The sequence below is a fragment of the Cryptotermes secundus genome, unplaced genomic scaffold (assembly GCF_002891405.2).
Source record: "Cryptotermes secundus unplaced genomic scaffold, Csec_1.0 scaffold229, whole genome shotgun sequence".
In the NCBI taxonomy this organism is placed as follows: domain Eukaryota; kingdom Metazoa; phylum Arthropoda; class Insecta; order Blattodea; family Kalotermitidae; genus Cryptotermes; species Cryptotermes secundus.
In genome coordinates, this window is record NW_019721519.1 from 318,844 (window position 1) to 328,903 (window position 10,060).

The following is a 10,060-nucleotide window of genomic DNA, read 5'->3' on the forward strand; positions in this document are numbered from 1 at the left end:
ATATGCAGGTCCTTTTGATGAGCATGTGTGTAGGAGTTGGTAAGTTGTGTTCTTTCTTGCTGTGTTTTTCGTTGCGTGTCCCGAACAAAAAAAGCACAAGACAGCAGTTTCCTAATTAGATATTTTTAACGCCTGACGATGGCCATATTGGCAGAAACATGTAGTGAACTTTTAAATTTTAAACTCTTAAATTTAATTAGTTTTGCGAGATGTGGTGTTGCACTTAAGACTGTGAATAATCGACGTAAGTGAAAAGTGCAACAGGATGCTCGCTCGCTCTAACTCATGGAGCTGAGCCCTACTTGAGAAGCTGCCAATTGTGCAGCTATTCAAAAACTTCCCAGCATTTTATGGACCCTGAAAGTTAATTACCGTGTTCACAAGAACTCTCCACTTGTCCCTATCCTTAGCCACATCAATCCAATCCATACCATCCCATACTATCTCCCTAAGATCCATTTTAATGTTATCCACCCCTATATGTCTTAGTCTTCCTGGTAGTCTCTTTCCTTCTGGCTTTCCAACCAATATCCTACATGTATTCTTCTCCCCCATTCGTTCTACATGCCATGCCCATCTCATCCCCATTGACTTGATCATTCTAATTATACTTGGCAATTATTACAAGTTATGAAGCTCCTCATTATGTAGTTTTCTCCAGCCTCCCGTCACTTCATCTCTATCTGGTCCAAATATTCTCAACACCCTCAGTCAACGTTCCTTCCTTAATGTCAGACACCAAGGCCTTCACGGGCTCTTACAGGGATAGCTTTACTTTTACAGAGCCACAGGAAAAATTATAATTTTGCATATTCTGATTTTTATGTTTTTTGACAACAGACAAGAAGACAAAAGCTTCTGGACTGAATTGTAGTAAGCATTACACGAATTTCAATCTCCTCTTAATTTCCTTCTGAATCAGGTTTCCATTTGTTATCGTGGTTCCCAAATATCTTAACTGTGCCACATTTTCAAAACATCTGTTAGCTACCTTTATGTCATGATTTCGCAACAGGATGCTACAATGCAATATTGTGATTAAGACTAGAATGTATCTGTAACCATAAGAACCACGGACAGGCTCTCGTGCGTTCCGAAACGCGTACATCAACGACGGGTCATAATAGATTATTTACTTTCGGGTGGTTACTCCGTAGACAATCACGAAAGAGAATTATTTATTGTAAAATGTGGAAATCTGACACTCGGGAATACTTCAGTTTTCTTTCCAATTAGACGGTACACACAGGAGTACTACTGAGTTCCCGATACATGTGTGTCTGNAAGCATTACACGAATTTCAATCTCCTCTTAATTTCCTTCTGAATCAGGTTTCCATTTGTTATCGTGGTTCCCAAATATCTTAACTGTGCCACATTTTCAAAACATCTGTTAGCTACCTTTATGTCATGATTTCGCAACAGGATGCTACAATGTAATATTATGATTAAGACTAGAATGTATCTGTAACCATAAGAACTACGGACAGGCTCTCATGTGTTCCGAAACGTCTACATCAACGACGGTTCATAATAGATTATTTGCTTTCGGGTGGGTAGTTAATCCGTAGACAATCAAGAAGGAGAATTATTTATTGTAAAATGTGGAAATCTGACACTCGGGAATACTTCAGTTTTCTGTCCAATTAGACGGCACACACAGGAGTACTACTGAGTTCCCGATACATGTGTATCTGTCCAATTAGATGGCACACACAGGAGTACTACTGAGTTCCCGATACATGTGTATCTGTCCAATTAGACTGCACACACAGGAGTACTACTGAGTTCCCGATACATGTGTATCTGTCCAATTAGACTGCACACACAGGAGTACTACTGAGTTCCCGATACATGTGTATCTGTCCAATTAGACTGCACACACAGGAGTACTACTGAGTTCCCGATACATGTGTATCTGTCCAATTAGACTGCACACACAGGAGTACTACTGATTTCCCGATACATGTGTATCTGTCCAATTAGACGGCACACACACAGGAGTACTACTGAGTTCCCGATACATGTGTATCTGTCCAATTAGACGGCACACACAGGAGTACTACTGAGTTCCCGATACATGTGTATCTGTCCAATTAGACTGCACACACAGGAGTACTACTGATTTCCCGATACATGTGTATCTGTTCAATTAGACGGCACACACACAGGAGTACTACTGAGTTCCCGATTCATGGATATCTGTCCAATTAGATGGCACACACAGGAGTACTACTGAGTTCCCAATACATGTGTATCTGTCCAATTAGACTGCACACACAGGAGTACTACTGAGTTCCCGATACATGGGTATCTGTCCAATTAGACGGCACACACAGGAGTACTACTGAGTTCCCGATACATGTATATCTGTCCAATTAGACTGCACACACAGGAGTACTACTGACTTACCGATACATGTGTATCTGTTCAATTAGACGGCACACACAGGAGTACTACTGAGTTCCCGATACATGTGTGTCTGCTCAATTAGACGGCACACACAGGAGTACTACTGAGTTCCCGATACATGTGTATCTGTCCAATTAGACGGCACACACACAGGAGTACTACTGACTTCCCGATACATGTGTATCTGTTCAATTAGACGGCACACACAGGAGTACTACTAAGTTCCCGATTCATGGGTATCTGTCCAATTAGACGGCACACACAGGAGTACTACTGAGTTCCCGATACATGGATATCTGTCCTTATGACAATAAAATTCACACGCGTGTTCGTGCAGACTGTGGGAAATCTTCGCTGATGCTTCTGGCTTCGTTGAAGCAATGCTATTTGCTGAACTATAAAGTGGAAGATTTCTAAGCATGTTATGTATGGAGAAACGTCGCATGCTAATAGTCTACAGAACATAAGGTTACAATCTACTGGGATGTTACACCGTACGGTCTGATAAATGTTCAAAGTTTCGGTGGAAGCCTGGTGCCTCCATCTTGCGGGTAGACAAGTAGCACACCGAAAGAAAAAATAATTATTACTGTCCCATTCTGTCGAATGTAGGTTTACTACACAACATTCGGTACTCATGCGGAGGCCGCCTGTAATAACAAGATTAATTACATGGTGCAGTGTCGTCGTTCCGCTACTGAAGCATTCCGGCTCTCACAGAATCATCAACGCCCATGCAGTCTGTCATACTGCTATCGTCGTTAAATAAACAAAAACAAAATAACATTTATGAAATCCGAATGTTAATAACCGTGTTCACAAGATCCCATAACTGAACCAAAACCATNTTGTCGAATGTAGGTTTACTACACAGCATTCGGTACTCATGCGGAGGCCGCCTATAATAATAACTAGATTAATTACATGTTGCAGTGTCGTCGCTCCGCTACTGAAGCATTCCGGCTCTCACAGAATCCTCAACGCCCATGCAGTCTGTCATACTGCTATCGTCGTTAAATAAACAACAACAAAATAACATTTATGAAATCCGAATGTTAATAACCGTGTTCACAAGATCCCATAACTGAACCAAAACCATACGAATCCAGCTCACATTATAACAATCAGTTTCTTCAACATACATTTTACTATTAACCTGACATCTACTTGTACGCTCATGTCTTCCAAAATGTCTCTACCTTTTATAATTCCGAGTTGAATTCTGAATGCATCTATTATTTCTCCTATGCGTGCTACACGGAAGGATCTTACTTAAAGAATAATACGCTTACAGCTGTCTTAAACCTGGATTCGAAGTTAGTATCTTATGAAGTATAAGACTTCATATAAAGGTCTGAAACACACAGTCACAACGGCCAGTTCTGGAACTCGACCTACGAACCTCTCGTATTGGAATTACATCTTCTGTGTCTCGTAGGGCACAAACATAATGACGTTCTTTCTTTTGCATGTACAGCTGACAAACGCCGGTCACGGTAGCCGAGCGGTCTTAGGCATGTACTGTCTTCGCTCGCTCGCAAGCCGGGATTCTCCGTTTGAACGCCACACAAGGAATGGATGTTTGGTGTGTGTATGAGTTTATTCAGTGTTTGTGTTGTCCTGTGTTTATGTAAAGGCCTTGCGACGAACTGATCGCCCGTCCAAGGAGCCCTACCGTCTGTAAACCGATTATGAAACTGAGAAATCAGCCGCGTGATCCATAGTGGGAACAAGAAGAGAGAAAAAAACAGCTGACAATCATTACACTTGCTATCGTACTAATTGATAATATGGTAAGGCATACGCTTTGGGGACTAGCACTGCTTAAAAAAGCGTTATTCTTTCCACAGGTTATCCTGTTATATCAAAACGCGGCTGTATGTAGCGGTATGTTGTGAAAATAAAGTGTGTTCCTGAACACATCCTAATTATTTGAGATGTAACCAATATAAACCTAATATGGCAAACATCAATAAGCCCTAACAGACTTACATTTGTCAAAGATTCCCTTATTCTAGCTACTTCTCTCAGCTGCACGCGTATGTAAATATATAATCTATAGAAATTCGAGCAACAGCTACCTAAACAAGGCAGAGATACTTACATAATGATGCACTCGCCTGAATGCCGGATTTTCCACTGTGTATTTACTAGATGCTGTATTTGATGCACAGTTCTTGATAACGCCACAACACTTTCACAAATTCCTGTTTATTCTTATACGTAATGGCAAACTGTATCATTCACACATACAGTGCTTCGGTTTAAACAGAATGCAATAAACTGAGCAACCTACACTACTTGTTCAACTACGTCTAATTCACGGGCTAGCAGTTTCGAATTCTATGCCCCAGCTGGAACAGCAATGAACTGCTCTTTGTACATAAAAGGAAACCAGTAATACAATATTTCGTTGTATTTTCTGTTCACAAATAACCCGGAAACGAAAAAAAAAACACACACGCAATTGTCACTTCCGAAGTCAGTTTCCTATTTTAAATCACAATGCACAATCTCGAACTAACCATGAAAATGCAAACCATCACCGCGATGCGAAAAGTTGTGCATGCGAAGTATAACTGAGCAGATACCCCACCTAACCTACACACTCGATGACTTGGCGGCAACTGACTATCTCGGCCAACAACAGACGCGTGTGGCAGCGCGAGAGAGAGAGAGAGAAAAAGCGAGGTAAATAGAGATAGAGGATTGCTTCCACTTAAGGCCACCAGATAGCGCAAACTGTAGCTCTATTTTAAAAAGCAGTCAACCCCTGTAACTTACAACTGTAAGGACCTGAAAATATATTCTTTTTACCTCTAAGAAATGTTTGTAAACAGAAAATATGCAAATTTTTGTGGAGTGGCTATTCAAATTATAAGTGCCCGGTTCGAATCTCAGCCGTTACTCCTCCTTGTGTTTTTTCGTGCATTTCCTCAGTCCTTCCAGGCATATTCTGAATTTAGACCTGAGGCCAATGTTTCGGAGGAACGGACTGCTTCCAGCTTCAGGGTGGAAGACTGAAGATGAAAACAGCACTTTCCTCCGAAAAGGTAGGTACGTACACTGCAAGGCGACACTTCTAGGAGGACAATAATCTTCACAATGATCACCATGAAAAAATCAGTTTTTTTCCTTTGGGGCTGAAACTCCCCGTTTCACTTCGGTTTACTAGATCTTACACATTCGGTGGGACTCCTTGGGCGGGTGATCAGCTCGTCGCAAGGCCTCTACCTGTACACACCCACACACTCACACACACAACCACTACACATCCATACACTGAGTGGGATTCCAACCCACGATCCCGGCTTCCGAGGGAGCGAAGACAGTACATGCCTTAGACCGCTCGGCTACCGTGACGACAAGACAAACTCACATCTGACAGTCAGTGGATTCTACTCTCAGTAGGCTTACTGTCTATCATTCCTACATGCATAATACATTTTAACTAACACGCAGCGTATTTCCGTGTAGGCTAGAGAAACTTGCATAATTTGTGTCCGTCACCATGCCTTACTTACTTAATCCATTCCTCTTATACCGTACCGTGTCGAAGTTTGTTTGTTTTCATTTTGATCATTTTACAGACGGTAGGACTCCTTGGACGAGTGATCAGCTCGTCGCAAGGCCTCTACCTAAACACGGGATAACACAAACACAGAATAAACATATACATATAACATACACCCATGCCTGGTGTGAGATTCGAACACACGATCCCAGCTTCCGAGCGAATGAAGACAGTACACGCCCTAGACCGCTCGGCTATCTTGAGCGGTTACCATCTTTTACTAGAACCTCAAACCAGTTAGGATGAGATGAGCGGCAACTGTAGCACGCATAAGAAAAAAGAGAAATACGTGCAGTATTTTACCCGGTAAGTCTGATGGGAACAACTGTTTGTCTACGCTGACAATGTCACTAAACAACCAAGAAATGTTTCTTTCTTTAAGGATGCTCTCAATATCTCCGACTGCATAGCACCTAACATGTTTATAAGAGAAGAATGAATTAGAAAGGATGCGGAAGGAAGCGCACTTGTTCAGTTCATGTGGGATTTGTGGTGGACAAAGCAGCACTGGGGCAGGTACTTCGGTAAAAAGGTAAAATTATCCTTGTCCTTAACTAATTAAACACTACACCATGAAGGCGTATGGGGGAGCGGATATATAGAATCACATTTTCTTGACCTCGGCACTAGCTGGAGGTGAATGTTTAGTTTCACGCCCCATGTCACTTTACCTCAGAGGTAAAAGCCCCCCGGTACCCATTGTATTAGAGGCTGGGTGGGCACTAGAACCGGTCTGGGCAACATGGAGAAGAGAAAATTCTTGACCCTACCGGGTTCCGAACTTAGGCCTCTCGGTCGTCCAGCCCGTAACCAGCCGCTGTACCAAATGCGCTATCCCGACTTCTACCGAGTACTTCGGTTTCCCTCGCCAATTTGCATTCCACCGATTGCTCCACAATTATCATCATCATCATCATTATCACTATCATCTGAGGTTGTTACAATAGGTCAAACAGTGGCCGCAGTACTATTGATCTGAGTCTCAACCCATGGGAAAAAAAATACGGGATATTTCTTCACTAGGGGAGCGACTATCAGCTTTGTTAAAATTGCACTGCTGTGAGGAGTTAATTGGGTAAGCTGTACCATAGCTCAAGGGGTTAGTCACCGGCTCCTAACGGCGGCTGCCCGGGTTCAATCTTAAATAATGTCGTGTGAAATTTGTGGTGGACAAACTGGCACTTGGGTAGATATTTCCCTTGCCAATTCTCATTCCACCGACTGTTCCATACTCATCTATTATCCGCGATTGTACAATAGGCTCAATAATGGCCGATTAACAAATGGACTCATTCTCACCCCAACCCACGACAAAAAAAAAACAATTAAAAATAATTATTTGGGAAAGCAACTAGGGCGACAAGTTGCCTGCTCACTGGATTTATCAAGCTGGACAAACATCAGTGAAAACCCCTCGGCTATATCACATTACACAGTGACGTGGCCTATGTGCGTGTGAATATCAGGAAAACTCAAATATCAAGTCATCGCTGTCATTAACCCAGTTAACATACAAATGTTGTGAGGCGACTGAGATTGATGGATTAGATTTTAGATGTTCCTGGGCTCTCTAATGAGCCTCACACTAACGCTTTAATTTGAACTTCGAACCTATAGAGGAGCTAGTTACATTGAAACATTTTCACTGTGAAGAAATCTTCTAATACACCAAGTCTTCAGAGCTGACTTCTAATTCTTGTTCTACTACTAACCTCCAGTGGCTGTCTCCTGCCGACAACTGAACTGACTTTCAATTCTGTTGTTCTCTGTGTATGCCATTGTATTCCCATTCTCTTGACTCTCGTTCCTCCACAACAATTCTCTAATTTCCCTAAATACAAACATACTCCCGTTATATAACCTTGGGTCGGACCCCACAGAAAGCACGTGTCATATGTCAGAATGTGTGGCGCGGACCACATAGAAAACACCTCTTCTTGGTGTTTATTTGTCCATTGTTCAACACTGGGCACGGCGCGGTCCACAAAGAAAACATTTCTTCCAATATCCTTTCTATTGTTGTGTGCGCGTATTTCGGACGTTGTCTATGAATGAGTCTATATGTCACATAAGATTGCCACAGTATTCCTTGCAAATACTTTTTCCATACCCTTCTTGCTAATAAAAGGCCTGGAACCGCAAAATAATTACAGAGCATACTATAAAAATGCATCATGTGAAAACCTGGCGGCTTTACAGACGAAGTTAACACTCCCCTTACAGCCATAACATGGGGTTAAACTTTCATTCCTGTCTACAGACTACCTGCCAAAGAAACAAAAGACGCTGCGGGTAGTAGTTTTCCATGTTCTTTATCTGAAAGAATAGACCTCACTTATTACAAAGGATATTTACTGAACCCGAAGAATTCAAAAAGCCCTACTACTTAGAACTAATTTGAGGATACAAAATACCGCTATCAGTGTCCAGCAAGGCTCAAACACGCTTATACTTTTAAGATAAAGAAATCTCGTTCCAAAGAATTTTACGAACTTTCGTGTTACCTCCCATCAGTTGGTATAATTTTGATATGCATTATTTCTGAAAACACTTAACGGGGTAATAAGAAACTTTAAAAATTTTTGAAAATGTTAAATTTTTCCAAATTTTTAATCCATGAAATAACTACCTAAATAATAATCAAACAACATTTAAACCTGTTACTTTGTTTTGTAGTGAAATTTTGTCTATTAGCGTACGATAAGAACATAGACGGAAGGTTGTTGAGAAAGATTTCCGAGGAAAATCTTTGTATCGAAGAGAGATGAAATATATGAGATTGGTGAAAACTGCATAATAAGGAGTGACGTAACTTGTACTTTTCGTCAGAATTATTACATAATCAAATCAAATAGAACGAGATTAGCGGAACATATATCACGATGAAGATGTACGTATTCAGAACCGTAGTCCGAAAATCTGAAAAAGAAGTGACTTTCTGGGAGATATACAAAGAGAGGGGGAAAATAACACAAATTAATATTGTAACGTGTTTAGGTTCTGAGTACGCCGTTCAGATTTTGAGGATGTGGAGCGAATTCTTTCGGCCAAATGTAGACACAAACAACGGCGTCCTTTGAGAGTGGTAAGGAGCCAGTGTGTTTCATTACAGGCGGGAATTGCTTGACAACATGAGCCATGACAGGCTTCTGAAGACGGACTCTGCCTTATGGAATGAGTGAGTTAATTAGCTATTACTAATGCGTATGTAATGTGTTCCGATTCAAAATATCGTCACTCCCTCATAAAGTCCTCAGCCTCATTTTCCTTTCCACTTTCTTTTTATCAAATCGTAAATTCTACGTCACTCACTCTCCTCCTGAATCCCAATTTTTCAGAAATTTGTTTTTCCCTTATCACGTTGATCTGCCTTCTACATCATCACCCACTCTCATTCGCATATCGTCTCTTTCTTCCTTCCTGGGCTCGGGGTCAGCAACCCGCGTCATGTCAAGCATATCCCAGTTCAATTCTTCTCTCCGTAGAATTGTTCCTCCGCGTTTCTTCAGCCATAACAACAAATGTTCCATCCATCCGTCCATCCGTCCATCCGTCCGTCCGTCCGTCCGTCCATCCAGCTTTACAGTTTTTTGTTGGACCTTGGTCGCTTTTCAGTTTCTTAAACCTATACACTGTCGGTAGGATTTCTTGGACGCGGGAACAGCCCGCTACATGGCCCCTACCAATACACAGAATAAACATACGCAGACATCCATACCTCGAGTTGAATTAGAACCCACGAGCCCAGTGTCCGAGCGGGCGAAGACTGTTCCTGCCTTAGACGGTGAGGCCACTGTGATCGGCCAAATTTTGTAAGAGTAATTTAAAATCGGCCGTGGTTGTTCCTTTCGGATCCTTTCCCATTCATCGCTCACATAATAATCGTATCCTATGAATGTAGCCTACGAGGTTATGCCACCGTGTAAAATCGTCGAGAGTCAGCAATTTTCAGAGGAATCCAGTGCTGCCAACTTTATGCTCTTTTTGGCAGGTAGTTACATCAATTCGGAGGAATTTTATGACTCCAGTTTCATAGTAGCTCGATGACTGAGGTAGCGGGTTCGTTCGAAATATT

The 10,060-nt window shown here is 41.8% G+C and overlaps 1 long non-coding RNA gene across 1 annotated transcript in view; it reads right to left on the bottom strand.

Annotated features, from left to right (window-relative positions):
• LOC111875429 overlaps window positions 1–5,027 on the bottom strand; it is a 202,526-nt gene extending 197,499 nt beyond the window's left edge. Inside the window, exon 1 of the long non-coding RNA XR_002844725.2 lies at window positions 4,516–5,027. This is a non-coding gene — a long non-coding RNA (uncharacterized LOC111875429). The remainder of the gene's footprint in view (window positions 1–4,515) is intronic.
• Window positions 5,028–10,060: the final 5,033 nt, after the last annotated feature.